Genomic DNA, 12744 nt, shown 5'->3' on the forward strand with positions numbered 1-12744 from the left:
ACTATGTGTGGAAGTGTTTCGGAGGTATATTGACTGGAACTCGCTTCTACAATCGTATATTTTGATTGGTTGTCGTTTTCTGTAGTAGTCTCTGTCTTTTGCCTGAATTTTCCTTGATAAGTGGTGAAAAGGTGTGTTTTAATTTTCCCCTACTTATTAATCTCTCCTTCGCACACTCCTCTCTTTTGTAATGGACTCTTACTCCTGTGGTTCCCTTTCCACTCCTGTGTCATGTGAATCCATTCTCTTGTGCATATGTATCATGTTTTCATTAACCATTCATTTGTTTCTGGACTTACATGTTGCTTCTAATTCCAGGCTATTAGGACTAGAGAGGTGATAACTATGAATGCCCAGTGTCTATAGAAGATTAGAGAGTCCTTTGAGTATATGCTGCCAGGGGTGATAGCTGGGTTATCTGAGAGTTCTATTTTTAATTGTTTTGCAAAACCTCCATACTGATTTCCATAAAATCTGTACAAGTTTGCACTCTCACCAGCAGAAAATCAGAGTTCCTTTTTCCCCACGGGATCACCAGCTAAGATCAAGAAATCTGACAACAAATTCTGGTAGTTTATGAATAAATATTTTAAGTGCATAAAATAAACATAGTAACACTGTGCTATTCAACCATTTGAAATTAATTATCTTCATGTTTTTCATAGCAAAGAAAGGGAGAGCATAGAAAAATAATCCCATAGTCTTCCAGCTTTGAAGAGATAGAATGATTGACATTTTCTTGTGTTCTAACTTCTGTTAATTGATTACAAATGATTCCTAGCATTTAAAAAACACTTTCACATCTTTGGCTTCATCATATATTTTTTTATTGTAAAATACACCCAGGGAAGTTTAGTCAATGGTACTTCCCACTCATAATAATTGGGTTTTGTATCATTTTTTAAAGACTAAATTTTCCACTTAATATTTTGAAGCTCAAAATTTATGTATAATTAATTTGAAAGATACTCACTCAAATTAGATGTTGATTTGAAGATTATATAAAAAACTGTTATACATGTTTATAGAGCTCTTTAGAGGAAAAAAGTCCTTTGGGCTTGCAGATGCTTCTAATATAAATAAATATTGCTCAGTTTTGTCACTTAAATCTGTGAGGAATTATAAAAACTGGGCTTAGAAATTTGTGAAATTATAATGACAAGATTCTAACCATAACTGATTATACAAATTTCTCTGACTTTTCTGATTAATATCCCCCAAATTATTTTCTCTTTATCCCATTAATTTTAATTATATGCTTTGGTTTTAGGTGAATGTCTATTGGACAAGTAATAGTGGGTAAATACCAAGATTTTAAAATGTGTTATCACCATATTTGACAATACTTTTGCATATTGAAGCTTTCAACAATGGGACTAAAGCAAAATTCCTGGACATTACATATACAAAATCTTCATTATATTGTATATTCACAGATTAGGAATTTGAGGTCAAAGCAAAAACAATAGGAAGGTTCTGAGTAAACCCCATCTGCCATGGCAACTGTGAAGTAACGCTTCTCATTTTTAGTGTGCTTTATTTGTATTTAAAGGATTGACCATATTGCAAAACAGAATCCTAACAAAATTTTCCTTTTGAACAGAAAAGGAAAATATTCAAAACCTGTAGGTGTGTGGTTAAAAAAATATTGACTTCAAATTATTGATCTTATAACCAGAAGCTTGTGATGATCATTTTCTAAGTAACCATCAATTGAACTACATTTGAAATTTGTCAATTTGATCAGAATTATTTCTTACACATAATTTGATCAGAATTATTTCTTAAACATAAGGCCTCAATGGCTAAGAAGAAAATATTTAAAGTAATATGATTATTCATTTAGGAAAGGTATTTTCAAGTCAATAAGGCAAGGTATTTAATTTCTTTATTAGCAATACACAAGTGTGTGAAGTTAAATATGTAGAGGATTTATGGAAGGTTTTGGTGCTATTTTAGCACTAGGAATCAACCACAGGCTACTGGACTTCATGTATACAAGTGAAATACTGACACTGAGTTACATGCCAAGCCATATAAAGGTTATGTGTGTGTGTGTGTGTGTGTGTGTGTGTGTGTGTGTGTGTGTTATGTGTGTGTATTACGTGTGTGTGGGGTGAGGTGGTCATGCTGGCGTGGGGTGTGTGTGGCATGTATGGGATGTTTGTGTTTTTCAGAGGTTTTACATATAATATATATTTTGTGAGGGTTTTATTGTGACGAGATTTTAAAATTTTCCCTGCTTTTCTTTTTCATCTACAAAGTACTGTTAGTTTTTACTTTTTTATCCATTGTATTATAAAGAAATTACATAGACAATTGTTTTGAATTAATCACTACTGTTTAGAAAAAAACTGTTGTACAGATAATTTTCACATTTAATATCTTAGATAAGCCTCCTTTTGTCTAAAATCTGATAACTAGGGAAGTTATAATTAGAATATTGGGAAAAACCTGTCTTATAATTAAGGGTTGGCTGTTCTTTGAATTCATTTCCACTATATTCATATACATTCATTAACTTCAGATGTAATTGGAAGGCACATAATTAATGCAATGGTTCTGAATGTTTATCAAATTACCACCAATCATCAGAGTTTCTGCATGATGCTCTGCAACACAGTGCACAGACATCAATAAAATACTAATTATAAATAACTAATTATAATGACTGCACAAGACCGAAAAAACAGCATCACTGTTTAAATTAAGTTAGGTTTTTTTCACTTGATTATTGAAGGATGAGTTGTTTTAAGCTGTAAGATTCCAAACTGACATTTTAAATTACTCCTACTCTTATAATTAATGCCAATTCATTGGGTTGTGGTAACCAGGAACAGAAAGATGCTGAGGATAACAGGTCACCAAATTGACTCATGTTTGCTGAGTAAAATCTATTAAGTGAGAATAATGAAACATATTTCTGCATATTTATTTTCACTGTTAATAATAGAGACCAATAAGTGTACATGCAGAAGCAATGAACTGCCAAGAATTTGTAGGCAAACTTTCCTTATATTCCGTGAATGTAAAAGTCTCTAAGACAGCTGATAAAACAGATCACTTCTGTGTTTCTAGTGGTACTAGTACATCATGACATCTACGTTCCTGTGCTTGAATCCCTGGCTGTCTGTTCCTCAAGTGCCTTTTTTATAATAATAATAATCTTCATTTCATAGACTTTGGAAGGATAGTCTATTAATAAATGTAATTAAGCATTTAAGGAACAAATCAAAATTAATTAATTTCAGAATTGATCAGATTAAAATTTGGTTGAGAAATACAAAGAAACGTAATTATTGCATCTGACAATGCATGCTAATTATTTAAGCACACCAAAATTTTACATATCATAATTATTTTTCCATACTCTCACTGACAAGTGGAGTGCATTTGTAAACTAAGGTATTGAGGGTGTTTCAGGAAAACTCTATTTAGAACTTGTTTATTTAGTTTATATTCAAGATGATACACTCATGTGACTTACAGCTATGGACATCTAAAAGGCCTTAAGGGAAAGCAAAAACAAAACAAGATTATTAGCAAACAAGTAATTGCAGTTTTGACATTCCCCTACAAAACTTGATGTATCTGCCCCTATCAAGTTTTAGTGCATATTTTATAGACAATGTGAAGCTGGACGATCTCCCTCTTTAACAGAAAGTTTCTGATACCCCATTTTAGCCATTTTATATTAACCACTGCTTCTTTCCATTCTCAGAGACAATACTGGTTTACGGGAACCTGGATTGAATGAAAATCATTACGCATAACTGAGTCCATTAAAAGTCTAGTTCATAGTTTTGGAGATTTTCAACAGCTTCACGTTAGACTTACCAGAGCATCTTCTGTTTTTCTCTGTTATTGTTTCAGTATGGAGGAGAAAGGTCCTTTATCCCATACCCTCGATAGATTCTGTCTCAAGAGTCCCCCTCATGGCTATGCTATTTATTATTGATTTATTTACCCCCAAGTGGACAAATATTCACATTGTATGTAGCTTTTCAAGAGAAGTCTATGAAGTATAACCTTCAATAGTTTGCACAAAGTTTATTGTTAAACAGTATTTGAATTGTTAAAATTGGCTATAGATTCTTCCATTTTATTTCTTATTAAAGCAGTTGCCTTTTTTATGGGATATAAAAGCATTCATGTGAAAATATACCTTGTTACAAATGATTTAAACATTAAATCTATCACTTAAGCCTACATTTCATGCAAACTAGCACAAGGAAAAACATGAAAATAGATTTGGCTCATTCATTCTTCAAAAATCACATATATTTGAATTTTCGGATTTGGTTTATTGTTTTATTAAATCACCATTATTGATTGCTTAAAATGCTACAATATCTTTTTCTCTTAAAACCATAGCATGGTTTTGGCTTTATATATTAATTTCTACTTTAAGAATTAGTTTTGCTCTTCCTGTTTGTTCTAATTTTATTGATTTGGATGTAAGAAAATACTGCTACTAAAAATTACTTAAAGGAGAAAATATGTATTCCGTTTACAGTTTTGAGTGACAGTCTATCACGGAGGGACAGAAAAGCTGAAAATTGATTCAGGTCATATCACATTAACAATCCAAAGGAGAGAGAAACAAACATATTCCTACAATACAGAATCCCATCTCTAGGGAATAATGCTGCTCACAGTGGTCTTTGTCTTCCCACACCAACTAGTAAACAAAATAATATTCCATAGACATACTACCAGCCAGCTAGCTCTAGTCTCTTACTGAGACTCACTTCCCAGATGATGCTTGGTCATGGAAAATTAAAATGTTCGTTGAGTTGCTTCTTTTCCTCTTTTTTTCTAAAATTATGGCAAGTGTTTATTATTTAAAGAAATATAAGATTGCTGTTTTCTGGTGTAAGAATAAAACATCTTTATTATAAAATTCAAAATTATTGAAGAAAATAGAAATGAGACTAACAATAGTGAAAGGTAACATGTTAAGTGTGTACACAATGCTACACCTCTGTCTAAACAGTTTACCTTAATGTATTTTACTAATACTTTCTCTAAAGTTTAGTAAAATCCAATGGCTTACAGATGAAAAATATGTGTTTTTCTCAAAGCCATACTGATAGAAACTGATAAGGCACTTAATCAATTTTGCATTATTTTCTGGTTTAGTACTGATTTCAGCTATCAGGGAATTTCTGTCACACTTCTGATTTCAGTGTTGTTTTGTTTCAAAGTTCATATTTTAACGGACAACTGTTATGTATATCTAAAACATAAAATCAATAGCATTATGTCTCTAGTAAAGAAAACTGTAAATCAGAGACCCATTGAATTTTATGGAAATGTTTGTTGTCAGAAATTTAAGAAAATTCTTTCCATCAATCTTCTCACACAAGCATATATAAGCAGCATGTATATAGTATATCACACACACACACACACACACACACACACACACACACACACACACAGACTCACACACACCTTTTGATTCTTATATCTTTTAAACTTAAAGCATGAGTTCCTTTTATAGTCAAAACATTTTTAAAAAAATTATTTCTTCTTTGACAGTTCCATAATGAATATAATGTATTTTGATCATATATGTAACTCATTAATCATTAATCTCTACTATCTCTACAACACCTACTGAAAATCTTCCCAGTGAGTTCCCCTTCTACTTGCATGTGGTTTAGGAGGTGATGTGCATTCAAGTGTAATGCACTGTGTGTAACTGGTTCTTTACATGAGTAGAGATTGAGAGTTACTTAGTAGAGCATGGGCAAATAACCAGTGTCTATACCACTGAAGAAACTGGCTTCCTTTTTCCTCATAGTCCTTAACTCCAAATGGCTCCTCAGGATGCAATGTTGCTTCATGAACCCTATTTCCATCCATAATGGAATATTACCAGCCCAGGCTTGTGTATATTTTGTGGAGGAAGACACAGCTTCTGTGATTTCAACGCCTTTTTATTCAGTTATTATAAGAACACTTAACACAGTGTTATACAATAAATGTTTCAGATTGAAACATTTGAATAAAGTCTAAATACATTTCAACCAGATTTCAACAGCCTCACTGCAGCTAAGCACTTTGTGTTTGTAACACTTGGCAATTATTTATTGCTTTCCTGTTTTTTTTTTTTTTTAAGACTTTTATGGCATGCAGATACTGTATGACACTGTAATACCTTCAATAGACAAAATTTAACTTGTCATAATATATTTTAGTTCCTGCTTCAATTTTAGTTTTTGCTGCCCTGAGTAATTTTGGTAATGACATTGCCATGATCACTAACTACTAACTATAGATCTCATATCCATCTACATTTCATACCCTGTTCTCATACTACTGTTCTGTTTTGGGTTGTTTTTTACCTTTTAGGCATCCATAAGAGATGTGTCTTGAACTCTATCACCCCCACTACCTAAATATATATTTGATAACTTCAAAAGGAGTGATAACTCCTCCTTTTACATTACCTGCTAGCTGTCCTCACTAGTTGTTCTGGGACTCTGTAGATTCAGTATTTGATGTGCATAGGAGTACCAGCCTGTCAGAAGAGGGTTTTCTTGTGAACGGCAGATTTGAAGAAACACAGTGATGCATCTTCAGTCAATATGTTTACATGTAGAGTTGATAGTTTTTCATTAATGACATCATCCTGCAGCTCATAAGGAATTACTTCCCAAATGCCTCTGTTACTGCCGTTTTGACTCAACATACCTTAAAAGTTGAAACTAAACAGTTGGTTTTAAAGTTTGTAAATTTTTCTACTGAATGAAAAAAAAAAGAAATAAAAAAGAAAGGAGGGGACACCAATGTTCCTCGGTATGGAGGAAGATAAGTTCATTATAGATAAAAAGGATATTTATGCTCTTCCTGATGTAAGAACCAGGATTTAATAACACACCAGTGTAAGTGAGGGTACAGTAAAATCATCAAACTACACCACCATGGGAAGATGTTAGGAGCACAGAAGTCTTTGTACCCACTGATCACTAAGGAAACCAGGAGTGTTAAATGTGGGGGCATATCTTCAAGGAAGGAGGTAAAATAATACCTGTGTTCTATCCAGAAAGCTGAGAGAAGATATTGTTTATAAACTGATGACCTTTTACTATCTGGAGAGCCAGATTCCACCCAAATTCCCCCAGAATGATTTTCCCAGACTCTCCAGCCCTAGATCTGTTATCTTTAGCTCCCAGTTAATATAACCTATCCTTGCTGAACTACATGCTGTGTTGATCAGAGACCACACTAGAGCTTAGGCCCTTAAGATCACATGTACTTTCCAAAGTAATTTCTATGTAGTCACACCCTAAATTATATTGCACACCTGGAATTGGAATGCCTGCAAATATGGTATAGGAATGACTATTACCTGGAAAGATATTTTCCCCCAAGTTGCACTGTGTTTAAATATGATTACAATAAACTGCCTGGCATCAGACTCTCTAGAAGTTTAATCCAGCCTGGATGATTCAGTCTGGCTGAATTAAATTTTCGTTCTCATCTCTCCACAGTTCATTTTCTGATCTGCCATGATGTTTATAGGTAATCCCTACCACCATAGCTCCAGGTAGAAATAAACATTTATTGGGAGCAAATTGCCAAAGACATCTCTTGGGATTAACAGTAAAAGGAAGGGAAAAATTGTCATAAAGCAAGCATATTCTATATACAGTCATCAGGGTGGGGTTATTTGAGCTGATATAAGTTGTTTGGATTGCCTGTCAACTAGATGCCATTGATAGAGGTAGGTGAACACTAAGGGTAGACAAAGGGACATTTCTGGTGGTGTAAGGTAGGTTTCTGGTCAAGGGAAACTCACCTTTAGGCCTCTGTTTACCCAATAATAATCTTTCTGTTCATCCTGCCAAAGTCCTTAGGTTTAGAGCATTGTTATCAACACTGCCATTTGAGACAGGGGTGTGCTTTGGATCTAATAATCAAAAATGAATGGCAAACCTCACCCAGTGCCTTTGCCCTTCACTGTCAAATATAGGCGCTTGTGTTGAGTTACACTTGTTTTTCTTCCTATGTTCTAACAACTCTGTATAGTATACCATTCATGCCTGAGAGACCTGTTAACTAAATTCCACTTTGTGTAATAATATTTCCTGAGCAAGTTAGTTGGATCTTTATAACATCAATGTATTATTCCCAGTTTCTACAGTATCAGTCCAAACCACTTCTTTCCATACTTTCCTAGCATGACTGACTCTTATTCCTCTGGAATAATAGCCTGAAGAAATGTTTAATTCTGTAAATTGTCTTTGTCACCACATCATTTCACTACAACAGAAAATTGACTATTACAGCATTTTTAAATAACAACATTTTTAAAAGATACAACAATTACTCTTTATACATTAGAAATTGAGTCTCAACTATTAATAATTCCTTGGGAATATGAATACCAGAGAATATGAATAAATGATCATACTACTTTTTTTTACTTTGGGAGAGTGTGGAAGAATTCACAATGTTAAAATAGAAAATTAAATAAATACTGCCAATTGAGCTTCAAGGACTGTTCTAGAAACCTGGAATAGATTGTAGGGGACAAGCTCATGAGAGTTCTGATGGAAACAATTTTAGCAACTGAAATGGAGCACACTCCTGAGAAATTTTGGCAAAGAATATGACTGTCTTTTGCCCTGGTCCTAAGAACATGCCTGAGGTTGAACTGAAAAACCAATGGACTAATTTCCTTGGCAGAGGGAATTTCAAGACAGCATATTGTTGCATGTATGGCATTGTTATTATTGATTACACTTATGCAGGTGTCTACAATGAAAAGGAGTAACAGAGACAAAAATGCAATTTTTCAATTTGAAGAGGAAAGGGACATTTACTAACTTAGAGTTGCAGCCAAGACAGGTGTTGAATGAGCCTGGAATTGTTAAGAAAATTAGTGCCAATAAGCAGAGGCCTGCTCCATACTGGGGGGCAGGGAAGAATGGTGCTTTTAGGGCAAGAATTCACTCAGCTAAGCTTCCAAATTTTGGAAGAGAGGCTAAGGGGTTTTCTTCTCCTTTAAAACACCAATAAATGAAAGCTGATGCTAATATGGTTCAAGGAACTGGAGATCTGTCCTAAGCTGGCAGCCAAAACTATCATGTTTTTTCATGTTGCCCTGGCTTTAGAGGAACCATTTTGTAAAACCATGAAGGTGAAGCATGGATAACAGTGGAGAAAACAAAGATTTTGGAGATGCCAGAGCCTCTGCATGTCTGCAAAGTAGAGATGCATATGTAGAGTGGAATCAACTCAAGAGAGAGATGTATATCAGGGCATCAAAGTTAGAGGGACAGAGCCATGTAAACCCTTTGGCATTCAGCCTGGGGCTACAAGAGTTGATGTTTGCCATTTTAGGTTCTGCTCTTGCTTTAGTCCAATGTTTCTTTATTATATCCTCATTCCTCTTTTGGAATGTAATGTAATTCTGCTCCATTATGTGTTGGAAGTATATAAATTGTGTTGTTGTTGTTTTTAACTTTATTAAGAGATTTCTCTGATTCTCAAATGAAACTTTGAAGTTTGGACTTTGAGATACTGATGAAAGTGTGAAAGGATATGGAGACTTGGAATTGTGCTAAATTCATTTGCATTATGATATAGCTGTGTGACTTATGGAGACTAGGGAGCAGAATGTGTTGACTTAAATTAAAAAAGTGTTCCCTATAGACTCTAGTATTTGAACACATATTTTCCAGTTTGTGGAGCTATCAAATGAGGCTTAGATGTTGGTGCCTTGCTTGAACAGGTAAGTTTGTGGGCAGTATAGACTTAAAAGCCTCACACCAATTCCTGTTCACTCTCTCTGCTTTGTATTCCCGGTTAAGGTTGTGAACTCTCAGCTATCTAAGTACTACAACTACATCTTGCTGCTGTGCTTCTGTACAATGATGGCTTTTAATACCTCTGGAACTAAAATCCAAAATAAATTCCCTTTTCTATAAATTTCTTCTGCTATGGTATTTTATCATAGTAACAGATAAGTAATTTTTGTAGTAATCTCCCATGTAATTCTAGATTCTTAAAGTTGGCAATTCACTTTAACTACCATAGTCTTTCTATTTTTGTTACTCTTATATCAAAGCCTTATTTGCAAGTCATTGTTAATGGTTGAGACTCAATTTCTAATGTATAAACAGTAATTGTTATATCTTGTAAAAATTAATCCAGTTACTGTGAACCTGATGGAAGAGAAAGTAGGAAGTAGTCTTGAACACATTGGCACCAGAGATCACTTTCTAAATATAACACCAGTACCACAGACACTGAGAGAAACAATCAGTCAATGGAACCTGTTGAAACTGAGAAGCTTTTGTAGAGCAAAGGACACAGTCAACAAGACAAAGAGAGCCTACAGAATGGGAAAAGGTGTTCACCAACCCCACATCTGACAGAGGGCTGATATCCAAAATATATAAAGAACTCAATAAATTAGACATCAAAATGCCCAACAGTCCAATTAAGAAATGGGCTATACAACTAAACAGAGAATTCTCCACAGAGGAAGTTCAAATGGGTGAAAGACATTTAAGGAATTGCTCAACATCCCTAATTATCCAGGAAATGCAAATCAAAATGACTCTGACATACCACCCTACAGCTGTCAGAATGGCTAAGATCAAAAGCACAAAAGACAGCTTATGCTGGAGAGGATGTGGAGCAAGGGGAACTCTCCCCAACTGCTGGTGGGAATGCAAGCTTGTCCAGCCACTTTGGAAATCAATATGGCACTTCCTTAGAAAATTGGGAATCCATCTCCTCCAATACCCAGCCATAGCACTCTTGGGCATATACCCAAGGAATGCTCAATCATACCACAAGGGCACTTGCTCAGCTATGTTAATATCAGCATTGTTTGTAATAGCCAGAACCTGGAAACAACATAGATGCCCTTCAACTGAAGAATGGATAAAGAAAATATGGTACATATACACAATGGAGTACTACTCAGCAGAGAAAAACAATGACATCATGGGGTTTGCAGGCAAATGGATGGATCTAGGAAAACTCATCCTGAGTGAGGTAACCCAGACTCAGAAGGACAAACATGGTATGTACTCACTCATAGGAGGATACTAGATGTAAAACAAAGATGACTAGACTGCTTCACAACTCCAGGGAGGCTACCTAGAAAACGGGACCCTAGGAAAGACACAGGGATCACCCAATGACAGAGAAATGGATGAGATCTACATGAATAACCTGGACAACAGTGGAAGTAATGAAGGGCAAGATTTTAGGGAAAGAAAGCTTAGTGGAGCAGGACATCCCAGCTGGATCAAGAACAGTAAGGGAGAACAAGGAATAACAGACCATGATAAATGATGACCACATGAGAACAGGGATAGGCAAAAGGCTGGAGAGGTCCCCAGAAATCCACAATGATACATCCTCTGTAGACTGCTGGCAATGGTCGAGAGAAAGCCTGATCTGACCTACTCTGGTGATCAGATGGCCAAACACCAACTGTCGTGCTAGAACTCTCACCCAATAACTAATGGAAGTGGATGCAGAGATCCTCAGCCAGGCCCCAGGTGGAGCTCCAGGAGTCCAATTGTCCAGAAAGAGGAGGGACTGTAAGAGTGTGAATTGTTGAGACCAAGATTGGAGAGGCACAGGGACAAATAGCCAAACAAATGGAAACACATGAATTATGAACCAAAGACTGTGGAGCCCCCAGCTGCATCAGGCCCTCTGGATAAGTGAGACAATTGAATAGCTTGAACTGTTTGGGAGGCATCCAGTCTGTGGGACCAGGACCTGTCCTTAGTGCATGAGCTGGCTGTTTGGAACCTTGGGCTTACACAGGGACACTTTGCTCAGCCTGGAAGGAGAGGACTGGACCTGCCTGTATTGAATCCACCAGGTTTAAATGAATCCCCATGGGAGTCTTGGCCCTGGAGTAGATGGGAATGGAGGGGAGGGGCTGGGTGGAGGTGGGGGTGGGGGCGGGAGGGGGGAGGACAGGGGAACCCATGGCTGATGTGTAAAATTAAAACACAAATACAATAAAAAATGTTAAAAAAGTAAAAAATAAAAATAAAATAAAAAATAAAAATTCTGTATTTCAATTCTTTAAAATACAAATAATCCTGGCATACCAATCAAAATGCAAAAAATTGGGTTTGTAAAATGGAAAGTTGTTTCATTGATTAAGAGCACTTGCTGTTCTAGCAGAAGTCCTGGATTTAGTTCTCAGCATCCACCCAGAAGTTAACAACTGCCTATAGTTTCGGATCCAGGTATATCAACAACCTCTTCTGGACTGCATGAGCACTAGGCACACTCATAGTACATATACATACACACATGGAAGAAACTTATACACATTAATGAAAATGTATAAAACCTCTGAAAACTCACAAATGGGCTAAAAATTATGTGCTAAATAGCACTGGATCTCAATATTAGATTTTGGTTTTTTTTCTCAAATTTTCCTGAAATTTCATATGATTATCATGAGCTTAAATATCTAGTACATCCATGTTCTTTGATATATCATAACATGCCTAATAATAACATACATATTATGTTTATTCATAAGTGTATATGTATACACAGATAAACTTCATTTTTATTTTGTGTGTTTTGGGGTACCAGAGCTTGGCAATATATATTATTATATAGCATCTCTCTCTTTTAAAAATATAGCAAAAATATGAACAGAATATTGAGACTATCTTTTATATTATCTTTTTTGATTAGTATTTTCATTCAAGAGCTATACCTTGTCCCTGTTTAATT

The 12744-nt window shown here is 35.3% G+C and overlaps 1 protein-coding gene across 1 annotated transcript in view; it reads left to right on the plus strand.

Moving 5' to 3' along the window:
- Positions 1-12744, plus strand: part of LOC118593865 (methyltransferase-like protein 9) — a 182627-nt gene that overhangs the window by 36683 nt on the left and 133200 nt on the right.

The sequence above is a fragment of the Onychomys torridus genome, chromosome 12 (assembly GCF_903995425.1).
Source record: "Onychomys torridus chromosome 12, mOncTor1.1, whole genome shotgun sequence".
Lineage (NCBI taxonomy): Eukaryota > Metazoa > Chordata > Mammalia > Rodentia > Cricetidae > Onychomys > Onychomys torridus.